General features: G+C 39.9%; 1 long non-coding RNA gene and 1 pseudogene across 1 annotated transcript in view; one reads left to right on the forward strand and one right to left on the reverse strand.

Moving 5' to 3' along the window:
- Positions 1-13,132, reverse strand: part of LOC136173673 (uncharacterized) — a 487,437-nt gene that overhangs the window by 461,852 nt on the left and 12,453 nt on the right. The window lies entirely within an intron of this gene.
- LOC136173530 (nucleolar RNA helicase 2 pseudogene) lies at positions 10,007-11,206 on the forward strand (annotated as a pseudogene).

The raw sequence follows: 13,132 nt of genomic DNA on the forward strand, positions 1-13,132 counted from the left end.
ACCAGGCACATTTCTTGGTTTAGCAAAAAGTTTTCATTTATTCAAACATTCCCCTGGCTCCACACAATTTTGCTTCAGCTAAGGGTTTATGTAAAAAAAAAAAAAAAAAATCTTTTACTTGTCATTCAAATTCTACTAGATTCTAAATCAATTCTGTTAATACAAAGTAGTACTGTGCCAAGCAGAGTCTTAGCCTCCGGAAATATCCAGATCAGCCTAAACCCATCGATGATCACCAGGGCTCAGAGCCCAGCCCTGCGGAAACAGATAAACACACAGTCACTGCAGTAGAATAAGTGTTGTTAGAGCTAAAAAATACACTGCTTTTTATGAGAGCGATGGCAAAAGGAGAGAGCAGGGTTTAGTGTGTGAATATATATATATGTACATCAATATACATATATATGAATGGAGATATAGCCTGTGTTTTGACTTCAGGAACAGTTAAATAATACTGATGCTCTTCTTCATGAAAATAAAAACATGGCATAGTAATTTGGGATTATAGCATCTGCCAACCAGGTAAACCTGGACTGCAAGCCAGGTTCTGCCACTCAAACTCTGCAGCCTTGAAGAGGTTCCTTGTGTCCTCTGAGCTTCCATTTTCACCTATAAAATAAAGCTTCCTATAGTACCAAGTTTCATTGTTCAAAGCCTATCATATAGGAGAATCAAAAATCATTAATTACATTTCTTTATTATTGACACATAAATATTATTTAAAATAGTTTATTGTTCATCACACATTCAGAATATTCTGTGATTCATGATAAAGTTTGGTCTAAAATGTTTTTGTTCAAGAATGTAAATAACCAGGGAAGGGTTGTGCCCTTCAGACACACAGGTATGCATGCTCAGAAGAACAACAACCAACCAGGCAGTGCTAAGAGCTCTGGCTTCTTTGGGAGCTCTCCTGAGTGCCCAGATATTTTTAGATTATTTTTTAAATGGAAAATAGACACACACACCCCGAAAGGCATAAAACAAACACTCAGAAATATTTTGCTTCAATTTTACATGGGTTATTTTTACAGATCTGTCTTGCTGTGTGGATTCCATTGAGAATGAAATGAATCCGTGCTATTGCTTCCATGGAAACCTGTTTCTTTGTGATTGGCTGAGCAGTATCCAGGCTTCAACAATATCCCAGAAAGTACAAGTCCTGTTAATGTTTAACAGACGTGGTAAAACCTACCAACCCCATGGCATTTATTAGGCAACTCACTATTAATAAAGAGATTCAAATCCATCCTAACATTTTCTCACCCTCTGAATATCCTTGTGATGTTTTTTTTTTTTTTCCCTTGTTAACCTGACCTACAGAAGAAAAGGAACTGAGGAGGGGGGGAGGGGAAGACAAGACCTAGAAAGGGCATGAAATCTTGAAGGTGCGATAAGATAAAACCCATTGAGGTTGTAATTACAAGTGTCTTTATTTCATTTGTTTTATTTCAAGATAGAATTGGCTTAAAAGAGGAAAATGATATGCCCATAAGGAATGTGTTGCCAATTTACATTTGATCAGGATTGAAAACAAGAGTATCAAGTCACCTAAGACAATTTATATAACTATGAGCATACTGGTGTGATTAACCAAGATGAGGCAAATGATACAAATCAAACGGCCCAGAGGAAACATGTGTACTTACTAGTGTCCATGGGAAACAGTTTTTTTAAAGCACATATTATTTGAAACTCCTTGTGTGCCTTGTATTAAGGAAAGCATCCATATATTTAAAAAGAAAAAAAGTCCATTTTGCAAGAGTTAAACTTCCAGGTAATTATTTTTTCCAAAATCTTTACACTGTCTGAATACTTGGGAAGTTCTCTAGTGTTTCAAAAGTTACATTTACACCATAGCATGAGGAAATCCACCCCTTAACAAGGGGAGCAGCACTGAAAAGGAGCCAGGGTTTTTAGCATTTCTTTATTTTATCTTGCTGAAACCATGTAACCCAGATTGCGACTTAAACCCACATCTTTCCACTGAGATCACACGTGGTCTCAAGACTGAATAAAGCTTAGGTTCTTGATGTCTCATTGCAGAAAGGATTCAGTGAGAGACAAAGTGATAGGTAAGAAGTGGATTTAATATTTATTGTATTTATTTATTTGGCTGCACCAGGTCTTAGTTGAGGCATCCAAGGGCCTGACCTGGGATTGAACCCAGGCCTGCTGCACTGGGCATCCTCTATAAGGATGTATCAATTTTGTGTATAAATCCAATAAAAATCATGTTAGGAAGTGCTACTGTGTGAAATCACTGAACTATTGATATATCTAAAACTGATATTTGCTGACAGGTCATAAAAATAACTGCCCATGTGCTTTCTGTAAATCTTAAACTAATACAATGATGGAAAGTAGGATAGGTTTAGAATTGTACATAACAGTACCTCAACTTTAATAAATTAATGTAAACTTGTAAAGATTTAAAAAATCATACATCAAATGCTAATACAATGATGGAAAGTAGGATAGGTTTAGAATTGTACATAACAGTACCTCAACTTTAATAAATTAATGTAAACTTGTAAAGATTTAAAAAATCATACATCAAATGCTAACCATGATTATCACTGGGAGTACACAGTTGATTCTGGGTTTGTTTGTTTTTTTTCTTTTACTTTATACCTTAGTCTCTGTACATTTTTCACACAAAACATGTTATTTAAAAAGGAAAAACTATATTTTTTGACATAAATTATCAGCAATTTTTTCATCTTTCTTTGTAAGGACCATTAAACCTTAAATATATAAAGAGTCTTAGAAGTTTTAAAGTATCGTGCATCCATTATCTTATTCCAGGCACACAACAGCCTGGGAGAAAGATATTACAGAGCACCAACTCTCACTTACAGATAAGGGAAATGAAGGCCAGGGGTTAGCTGACTTTCCAGGATGGCTGTGGACATAAGAGTCAGAGCTTGAAGAACATATCTGGTGCCATGGAGTCCCTATATCCCAACACTTAGATTATATATGAGATATATTACACTGATGGTTTTCATATCTCTTTAAACTAAGTCATAAGTCCATGTTCACAACATAATTTTTTTTGTATTCCATTCCTGCATGTAACACACTAAGAATCAAGCAGATGTTTAATAAACATTTAAAATTAACTTACAACAATCCCTTTCTCTTTGTATATTTTAAAACTCACTTACCTATGCAGCTTAATAAATTTACTAAAGAACTGACAGCACTTTAATTAATTTTTTCTTTACACTATTTTCCAAAGTTTGAAACTCGGGTTTTAAATATGTGTGTGTGTGTGTGTGTGTGTGTGTGTGTGTGTGTGTGTGTATACACACTTTCTTGACTATCCACACAGTTTTAGGGGAAAGGATATAAGAAAAGAATAACATGAATACTCACTGAGCAGTTTATAAAGAGTACCACCTAGCAAGGGCAAACTGCCACTGCATCAGTGCCAGAACTTCATGCCCAGCAGGAAGTGAAGAGAGGGAGAGAGGAAGGCTGGCATCCTTCATCCAGCCATTTCCCCGGGCTAGTGCCAGAGTGAGATCAGCAGTCAAGACTAATGGAGTTCTAAGGGACAGTCCCAGGATGCCTGATAGAGAAGGGGGAAATGAAGAGACAAACACCCCAAGATGCCAGGATGAACAGGATATTACCTAGAGTTTCAAAAGTCCTTTCCTGGGTTGCTCATTTGTTCCAAGGAATCTGCATCAGCAGAGTCACTGCAAACATAGATGAGTCAACTAGAAAAAGTTGCCCCTTTCTCCCAGCAGACATGGTCTTGACCAAAACTCAGAGTTCAGTGAGTGGACTGGGGTTTGTAATATACCCCCTCTTGTTCCCTGACCAGGGACTCATATAGTAAGCAACCTGCACAACTGTACTCCACAGCCCTGCACATGAACTGGAAACAGAATCAAGCTGAGTCAGCTTCTACCTAGAAGATATTTTTGACTCCTTGCCAAAAAAGTATGTTTTTGTTTAACAGATAGCACACACACACACATATCTGATATGTAACAAAGACAAATAAATGATTTATAGAAGTCAGAGGTAAATGAATTTCCAGTTTAAAATGAAAACAGATACCCACTTCATACAGTATAGCAATAACAAATAAGATAATACACATCATGCACAGAGCACAAAGCCTGGTGTGACTCATTCTGTAAAATATTGGTTCTCTGCCATTTCCCTTGAAACTATTTAGATAAGCTGCTGTTACAGTGGTAATTCTTTAAAAATCCAACTCTTTATTGCCATAAATTGCAAAGCTTTCATATTTTCCCACTTAGGAACAAACTATACTCCCTCCCTCACTATCATCCTCTCTACCAAGTACATTTTAGAGTAGCAGGCAGCATGCCATAGACTCTGAACCCATCTGGAAGAACTGTAAATTAGTTTTGTATGATATGTTAGTACAAAACTCAAAGCCAGCTCTGACTTTACATTCTATAATAAAACTAAAATTTGGCCCATGTTTGCAAAAATTTTTGCCAGCATTTGCTATGGGTCTGTGATTGTCATTAATCCATAGATATGAACCCATCTCAAAGGTGAAAGATTCCAGATCTGCTGAGAGCTGAGCAAAAAAGTCAGGCATATATCCTAAATGTCACTTTGAACACTGTCCCCTCAAAATATGAAAAGCTGATGCACAACACTGTTCAGAGTGTTGGAGAGGAAAAATGTGCAGAGTCATATCTCTGAATGAATTTGGGTCACAGTCCTTCCTGTATGCAGTGCTATCTCTTCCAGATGAACCACAGAAACGGACCAGTTGTTGTGAATGCTTACCATGTCTTCTGGGGCAGCCATGTGCTCTCTCCTTCCCTATGGCTTTCTAGTTAAAAAATAATAATAAATGTGTAGAGAATTCACCTGCGATATCTTCACCATATTAAAAGGCAGGATAAGAAGACAGCATGTACTGTTAATTTGCTCAATCCTGCCCTTGATTACCACAGTGGCACAGAGTGACACTGTTTCCAAAATAGTTTTCAGCTTCTATCCAAGGTTGTAGCCCTCTCCAAACTTCTGAACCCTGGAATATCACAAGTAAGCAATGACCCCCAAGGTGTATGTTTATATTTTATTAAAATGTCATATAGCCAGATTTTTCTGACCTGGTATAGCTTTAACCAGAGACAATTTCTAGATGATGAAACTCAAGGCAATGACCTAACATGCGGTATTTTACTAAACAGGAAATTGTACAAATCAGAGAACTACTACCATAAAGACAAGTTTGAAAGTAATAGAGGACATTGTACAGAATATAGGTAAAATACTAGAATTAGGCAACCCACATCTGAATGAAAATGTATACAAAATAACAGAGTACAAGTATTTTAACTAGGGAAACAAAAATAGACTCTTAAGAACAGGGAGGGCTTCCCTGGTGGATTAGATCGTAAAGAATTCACCTGCAATGCAGGAAACCTGGGTTCAATCCCTGGGTTGGGAAGATCCCCTGGAGTAGGAAATGGCAACCCACTCCAGTAATCTTGCCTGGAGAATGCCATGGACAGAGGGGCGTGGCAGGCTGCAGTCTATGGGGTCACAACGAGTTAGACACAGCTGAGTGACTAACACACAAGAACACGGCAGGGGAGGGAAAGATAAGAGAAAACAAGTTAAGTTCTCTTTGGGTTTCTCTGAGACCAGATCATCCAAGGTACAGAGCAGAGAGGAAAACAGGACCCAAACTTTGCTTCCATCCTTCAGCTCTCACCCAACTTTGTATATTCCTGCCATCCGGTTGACTTTTAGTTCTCATAAAGGACACAAGTGTCTCTTTTCAAACAACTGCAAATCTCAAATCTCATCTGCACTCACAACCATAGGTAAGCTGTGATCACTACTGTGATACTTAAAAAAAAAAAGTTTCAAATATAAATATATAAATAATCTTAATTAAATCTCATTGTTTGCATGTGACTCATCTGCCCCGCCATACACATTAAACCTCAAATCTAGGTCAGCTCATTGTTTTGTAATCCACAGGTCCTAGCCCAGCACCTTGAGTAAACAAAATGTTTCAATATTTATTCATCTATTTTCTCCACAGCCATATATTTTCCTAAATTCAAAATTATCATTTAGTTAAGAACAAACTGAGAGCCATTTAAAATGCAGAAGAGAACAATTTCAGCACCATTCTGTTTTCCCCTGCATTTATCTCTGCATTCATTCAGTACACAAGGGTAGGAATAAGGTACCTTGCTAAATGTCCCCAGGATACCAGAGTCAAGACAAGGCGTCTGCCCACTAGAATCTAGTTAGGGAGACAACACAGTGAGCAAATGATGGAAACAATGTTGTTTTTCATTGTTAGTAGTTTGGGCTCTAAAATGGTCTAGAAAGAGGGTGATAGTGGATTCTAGATCAGGAATTGGCTTCCTTCTGCAGATCCAGGACCTTGAGGTTTTGAGGGGAGATATGATCACAGAAATGTGCTAGCTGTGTAAATGTACACCGTCTTCATGACTCAGGGATTTTATCAATTTCAAGATTGATCCCCGTGCACATGACAGATGCTCTATACTTACTGCTCAAGACAAAGGTGGGCCAAGACCGACAACTACAGAGCTATAAGCTCTTGTGAGTGAGTGATGGTAGTCTGACTCTGCGACCTCACGAACTGTAGACTGCCAGGTTCCTCTGTCCATGGAATTCTCCAGGGAAGAACACTGAAGTGAGTAGCCATTCCCTTCTCCAGGGGATCTTCCCCACCCAGAGATTAAACCCAGGTCTCCTGCATTACAAGCAGATTCTTTACCATCTGAACCATCAGGCAAGCCTCTCTGAGTAGGCTATAAAAGCAAAAATATGGACAATGACTACTTTTCTTAATAAACAATCCAGCTTCCCAGTTAGCCTTCTCAGGGTACCCTAAGAGTCAGGCAGGCCCAAGGCAACCTCACTATACTAAGTGAATTCCAAGAGAGACAGTCCACTAAAATATAGGTTAGGAAGATAGAGTATTGGCTGGATTATCTCTGCACTATCCCCAAGGCCTAGACAAAGTCTGAAGCATAGTGCCCTAAAGAAGTTTGTTAGGTGAATAAATAAATTAATGAATCAAGATAGGACCTAGAGCATGGCTCCAAAGTGAAGACATTAAACATAGACCAGAGGTCACACGAAATATAAAGAGTCTTCTATCTTATCTATTCAAATTGAAATTTACACCACCCCCCCTTAAAAAGGAACTTGGTCCAATACAGTCCTTGGTATTGACCTTTTCTCTTGGAATGAGTGAGAAGAGAAATCAGAGCTCTCCCCAGAGTGGGAGTATGTGCGATAAATTTATTTTAAAAGTATGCTCAAAGTATTGCTGGGAATACAGTAGAAAACAGGAGAATACACGTCCTTCATTCAGCCTTAGGCTTAAAGAAGGCTTCTTGGAAGTGGGGCCATTTGAGCTATTTACATTCCATGTGAACCACAAACCCCGCTCTTTAGAAGTACTTTGCTCTTGGACTTAAAGCGGATAGCAATGAGAAAGATGACTTCATACTTTCCCCTATGAAAGAAAGAAAAAAACAAATGACAACAACAAAATTATCACAGGCATCAGAGACTATTTCCTGATGATCTAACACTTAACTATGTATGCTAGCAGCTTAGTCAATGATTCAAGAATAAAGAAAAAAAAAATTAAGAAAGAAAATATGGCAGAGAATATGGATTTGGAATTTCACTCTGCTTGTGAGTCTATTGTGAAAGAATGAGAGCTACTTTTCCTTATCTTCATCTCAAGGGAAAAGCAAGGATTTGTAACCTAGATGTCAACCCAAGGAAGAGAGTTTCAGATGTTTAGATTTTCAAAGTAAACAACTGAATCATTCAAGATGGGGAAAGTTCAGAAGTTTCTGAATGACATGACTCTATCCTAGTGGACCCTATGCCCAGGCAATGTGGGAGTGCTACTGAGGTAACATGAAATGATAGCTGCTCAGTCATGCCTGACTCTTTGCAACCCCATGGACTGTAGCCTGCCAAGCTCCTCTGTTCATGAATTCTCCAGGCAAGATTACTGGAGTGGGTTGCCATTTCCTTCTCCAGGGGATCCTCCTGACCCAGGGATCCTGCATTGTAGGAGAGTCTTTACCATCTGAGCCACCAGGGAAGCCTACTACTAAGAGACATTTCTTTCTTTCTTTTTTTTTTTAATTTATTTTTATTATTGGAGGCTAATTACTTTACAATATTGTAGTGGTTTTTGCCATACACTGACATGAATCAGCCATGGATTTACATGTGTTCCCCATCCTGATCCCCCCTCCTGCCTCCCTCCCGATCCCATCCCTCTGGGTCTTCCCAGTGCACCAGCCCTGAACACTTGTCTCATGCATCCAACCTGGGCTGGTGGTCTGTTTCACCCTTGATAGTAGACTTGCTTCAATGCTGTTCTCTCAGAACATCCCACCCTCGCCTTCTCCCACAGAGTCCCGAAGTCTGTTCTATACATCTGTGTCTCTTTTTCTGTTTTGCATATTGGGTTATCGTTACCATCTTTTTAAATTCCATATATATGCATTAGTATACTGTATTGGACTTTATCTTTCTGGCTTACTTCACTCTGTATAATGGGCTCCAGTTTCATCCATCTCATTAGAACTGATTCAAATGAATTCTTTTTAATGGCTGAGTAATATTCCATTGTGTATATGTACCATAGCTTCCTTATCCATTCATCTGCTGATGGGCATCTAGGTTGTTTCCATGTCCTGGCTATTATAAACAGTGCTGCAATGAACATTGGGGTGCACGTGTCTCTTTCAGATCTAGTTTCCTCAGTGTGTATGCCCAGGAGTGGTATTGCTGGGTCATATGGCAGTTCTATTTCCAGTTTTTTAAGGAATCTCCACACTGTTATCCATAGTGGCTGTACTAGTTTGCATTCCCACCAACAGTGTAAGAGGGTTCCCTTTTAAGAGACATTTCTAAGTATAAACACAGGTCAACTTAAAAAGTATCAGCAGATACATGCTTGACTTTATCTTATAATCTATAAATAATACATTAGAATATGTAATGAATCCATACACCTTTTCCAAAGGAATACCCAAGATGGAAGTAGCAATAAAGTTATAAATGAAAGTCATCAATCAGATGAAACAATTTAGATGAAGCTTTTCTCTCTCGAAGAGATGGGGACTAGGCAAGTGGTCAGGAAGGAAACACAATGTGCTTTTAACTTTGTATGAAAAATAATGTTCAGTTCCATATTGCTGAACATAGTTCTATTTTTGCCAAATAAATCCTCTACTTCAAGTTACCGTCCAAATGCTTTATTAAAACTCTGCTTCTGGCCTTTGTTTCGGAATCTGTTACTTTTTGTTGCCACCTCCTGATTGCTGTCCTCTGAAGCTTCTACTTCCTTCCTGCTGTCCCCTGACACCTTGGTTGCCCTTGCGCTGTCCCCTGAAGCGTCGATTGCCTTCCCGCTGTCGTCGGAAGTTGCGATATCCTTCCCGTTGACCTTCTAGCTCTGATGGCTCCGTGGCCACAGAAAGCCGCCAGCGCCGTGAATCATGCCAATTTTCTTGTACTTATGTTACTGATGTAGTAGGGATATCAAAGCAAACACCCTGCTTTCCTTTGAGAAAGACCATTCCCTTCACTTTGGAATCAATAGCCTCACCCAGCTGCTCTTTAAGTTCTTCTTAAATGGAGAAATTCAAGAGAAAAGTCCCAACCTCAAAAATGGATTCCCTGACTCTGGACCTGACTCCAACTCCAAGGAAGCTGCCAGTGAAGAAGACAGTGAGTTAGAGCATGAAATGACATGGAGCAAAAAGAAGGAGCTTTCTCTAATTTTCCCATATCTGAAGAAACTACTAAACTTCTTAAGGCCTGTGGGGTGACCTTCCTGTTTTCTCTATAAGCAAAGACATTTCACCATGTCTATAGTGGGAAGGATTTGATTGCAGAGGCGTGGACAGGAACTAGAAAGACATCTCCTTTGCTATCCCTTTGGTTGAGAAACTTCTTGGAGAACTGCAAGACCGGAAGAGAGGGCATGCCCCTCAGGTACTGGTTCTTGCGCCCACAAGGGAGTTGGCAAGTCAAGTAAGCAGAGACTTCAGTGACATCACAAAAAAGCTGGCAGTGGCTTGTTTTCATGGTGGAACTCCCTATAGAGGACAAATTGAACACATGAAGAATGGGATCGATATCCTGGTTGGGACACCAGGTCGTATCAAAGATCACTTGCAGAATGGCAAGCTAGATCTCACCAAACTTAAGCATGTTGTCCTGGATGAAGTTGACCAGATGTTGGATATGGGCTTTGCTGATCAAGTGGAAGAGATTTTATGTGTAGCATACAAGAAAGATTCAGAAGACAATCCCCAAATATTGTTTTTTTCTGCAATTTGCCCCTATTGGGTGTTTAATGTTGCTAAGAAATACATGAAATCTACATATGAACAAGTGGACCTAATTGGTAAAAAGACACAGAAAAGGGCGATAACTGTAGAGCATCTGGCTATCAAGTGCCACTGGACTCAGAGGGCAGCAGTTATTGGAGATGTGATCCAAGCGTACAGTGGTTTTCAAGGACGCACTATCATATTTTGTGAAATGAAGAAAGAAGCCCAGGAGTTGTCAGAGAATGTGGCTGTAAGACAGAATGCCCAGTCATTAACACGGAGACATTCCACAGAAGCAAAGGGAAATCACCCTGAAGGGTTTTAGAAATGGTGATTTTGGAATTTTGGTTGCAACCAATGTGTCGGCACATGGGTTGGATATCCCTGAGGTTGATCTGGTTGTTCAAAGTTCTCCACCAAAGGATGTTGAATCCTACATTCATCGTTCTGGGTGAATAGGTAGAGCTGGGAGAACCGGGGTTTGCATCTGCTTTTACCAGCACAAAGAAGAATACCAGTGAGTCCAAGTGGAGCAAAAAGCAGGAATTAAATTTAAACGAATAGGTGTTCCTTCTGCAACAGAGATAATAAAAGCTTCTAGCAAAGATGCCATCAGGCTCTTGCACTCTGTGCCTCCCACTGCGATCTGTCACTTCAAGCAAACAGCCGAGAAGCTGACTGAGGAGAAGGGAGCTGTGGGAGCCCTGGCAGCAGCCCTGGCCATTTCTGGTGCCACGGTGGTAGACCAGCGCTCCTTTATCAACTCAGAAGTGGGCTTTGTGACCATGATCTTGCATTGCTCAATTGAAATGCCAAACATTAGTTATGCTTGGTAACATGAAGACTAGATCTAAAATCTGGGCCCTGTGACTCGGCAGAGACTAAAGATCTAGTAGCCAAGTTTCACATGTACATTGGACCACCAAACCTATGCTTTTCAATAAGCCACTTCAGCAGCCAGACCAGAGGCCCTTCCTCAAGTTTTCCGGAAGGTATAACACCCTCAAATTACTTGAATAATCAAAAGAAGTTGCAGGGCAAAAACAGATGAGATTAAATTCTCAACATCCTTGCTCAGTCAGGAAGGAACAGAGCCAAATTTATTTGAACATGAAAAAATACAACATTTCCTGCTCCCAGAGTTGAGCAGCTAATTCATACTCATTTTATATGTTTGACCAAAGTTCAGAAACAAAATCAACCTTTTAAAAAGCAAAACCAAGCCCCTAGATCTTTGTAAATGAATGGTAGGACTTCACATTTTGCAGAGCACCCATATTTACCTCAGACACAGCCAGTCAACTGGAAAACCAGCCAAGCTTGATAAGTTTACCCAATTCCTAACCTTTCCAGACCCTGGAAGAATGTTTGTCTCAAGCAGTTTCAGTTACCGTCCTGAGATGACCCAAGGACTTCCTCCCACTAACAACCATTCGAAAAAGAAGAGGGCAAAAATCCACATGCTGAAATGCCCTCCTTGGCCAATCTCCCATTTAACTGCACAAATAGGAACAGAGTAGCTAATGTTTAAATGGAACTAATGTTACATGTCAGTGTGAAACTCATGTTTTGTGTTTTGTTTTTTCCAAAGACTATATTAACACTGTTTATAGGTAGCAAGAGCTCAATAGTTTCATTTCACTTTTCTAGATAGCAGGCATTCACTGGTTCTTGAATGTTTCATATCAGGCAGAATTTCTGGCTTACTGTATTTGATAGAAAGAAAAGAATTCTGGACCAAAACAGAAGGGGAATTGCAAAATGAATTCCAATGAAACATGAGCAAGGAAGTACATCTAATTAGGTTTCATTATGACTTAGCATTCAAGGGATAGGGAAAAAAATAAAAAGCAAGTATCCAATGGTTGTATGAAGACTTCTCAGCTCTCCTGTCCTGTGGTGAATCTGCCAAATGCTTTTTTTTAATTCTCTAATCCCATTTTTTATTATCTCACAATTCAAACCTGATTGATCACTTAGTCACATCAGCCTAAACTCACAGGCCAATTAAAACAGAATGCTTATGGTAGAGAATCAGGCTTTCAGAGAGCCATCAGCTGCTAGGTTCTAAACATTCCACTAGTCTCATTTCAAGGGCTATGATCCTCCAGGCATGGTTTGATTTTTCAAAGGGGACACATTGCTACTCAGAAGGACTTCTCAGGACACTGTGGGGGAAAAATAGGGAGTAAAAACCAGAACAATCTGACAAAAATAGAATGCCTTGTCACCCAAACCCTGAGGCAACTCACACATATGGTGCCGTATTTTAAACATGAAGAAACAGACACTATCTTAACTGCCTGGTGCTGTTAGGATAGCAACTTCAAGACAGCACATCCTTCCTGGTAAAGTCTGTGGAGCAGCGTTTTCCTAAGGGAGGCTCTTAAGGGATTGCTGGCAAGGCTGCAGGGGGCAGTGGTATAGGTTCTGTGGGGCATCCTCTGAGCAGCCGAGCAGGGGCCTGAGATGGTGCCCAAGGTGAAATGTACCCCGACGAGACACTCAGTTAGCCTGTAGGAAGGGGGCCTTCCCTATTTAGTCCACAGAGGAGCCACATATCTGCAGTTTTTCTAGAGGGGATACATTTTCTTATCTGCAAAAAGGCACTGTATGTGCTAACAGCTTGGGAGCTAGGTAAGAATGGGCTGGATAACGACATATCATCCAAAAACCTGACAATGCTGAGATGAGAGGAACTGTCATTGTTAGGTTATTATCGTTCAGTCGTTCAGTCGTGTCCGACTCTGCAACCCCACAGA

This window comes from Muntiacus reevesi, chromosome 8, assembly GCF_963930625.1.
Source record: "Muntiacus reevesi chromosome 8, mMunRee1.1, whole genome shotgun sequence".
Taxonomy (NCBI): Eukaryota; Metazoa; Chordata; class Mammalia; order Artiodactyla; family Cervidae; genus Muntiacus; species Muntiacus reevesi.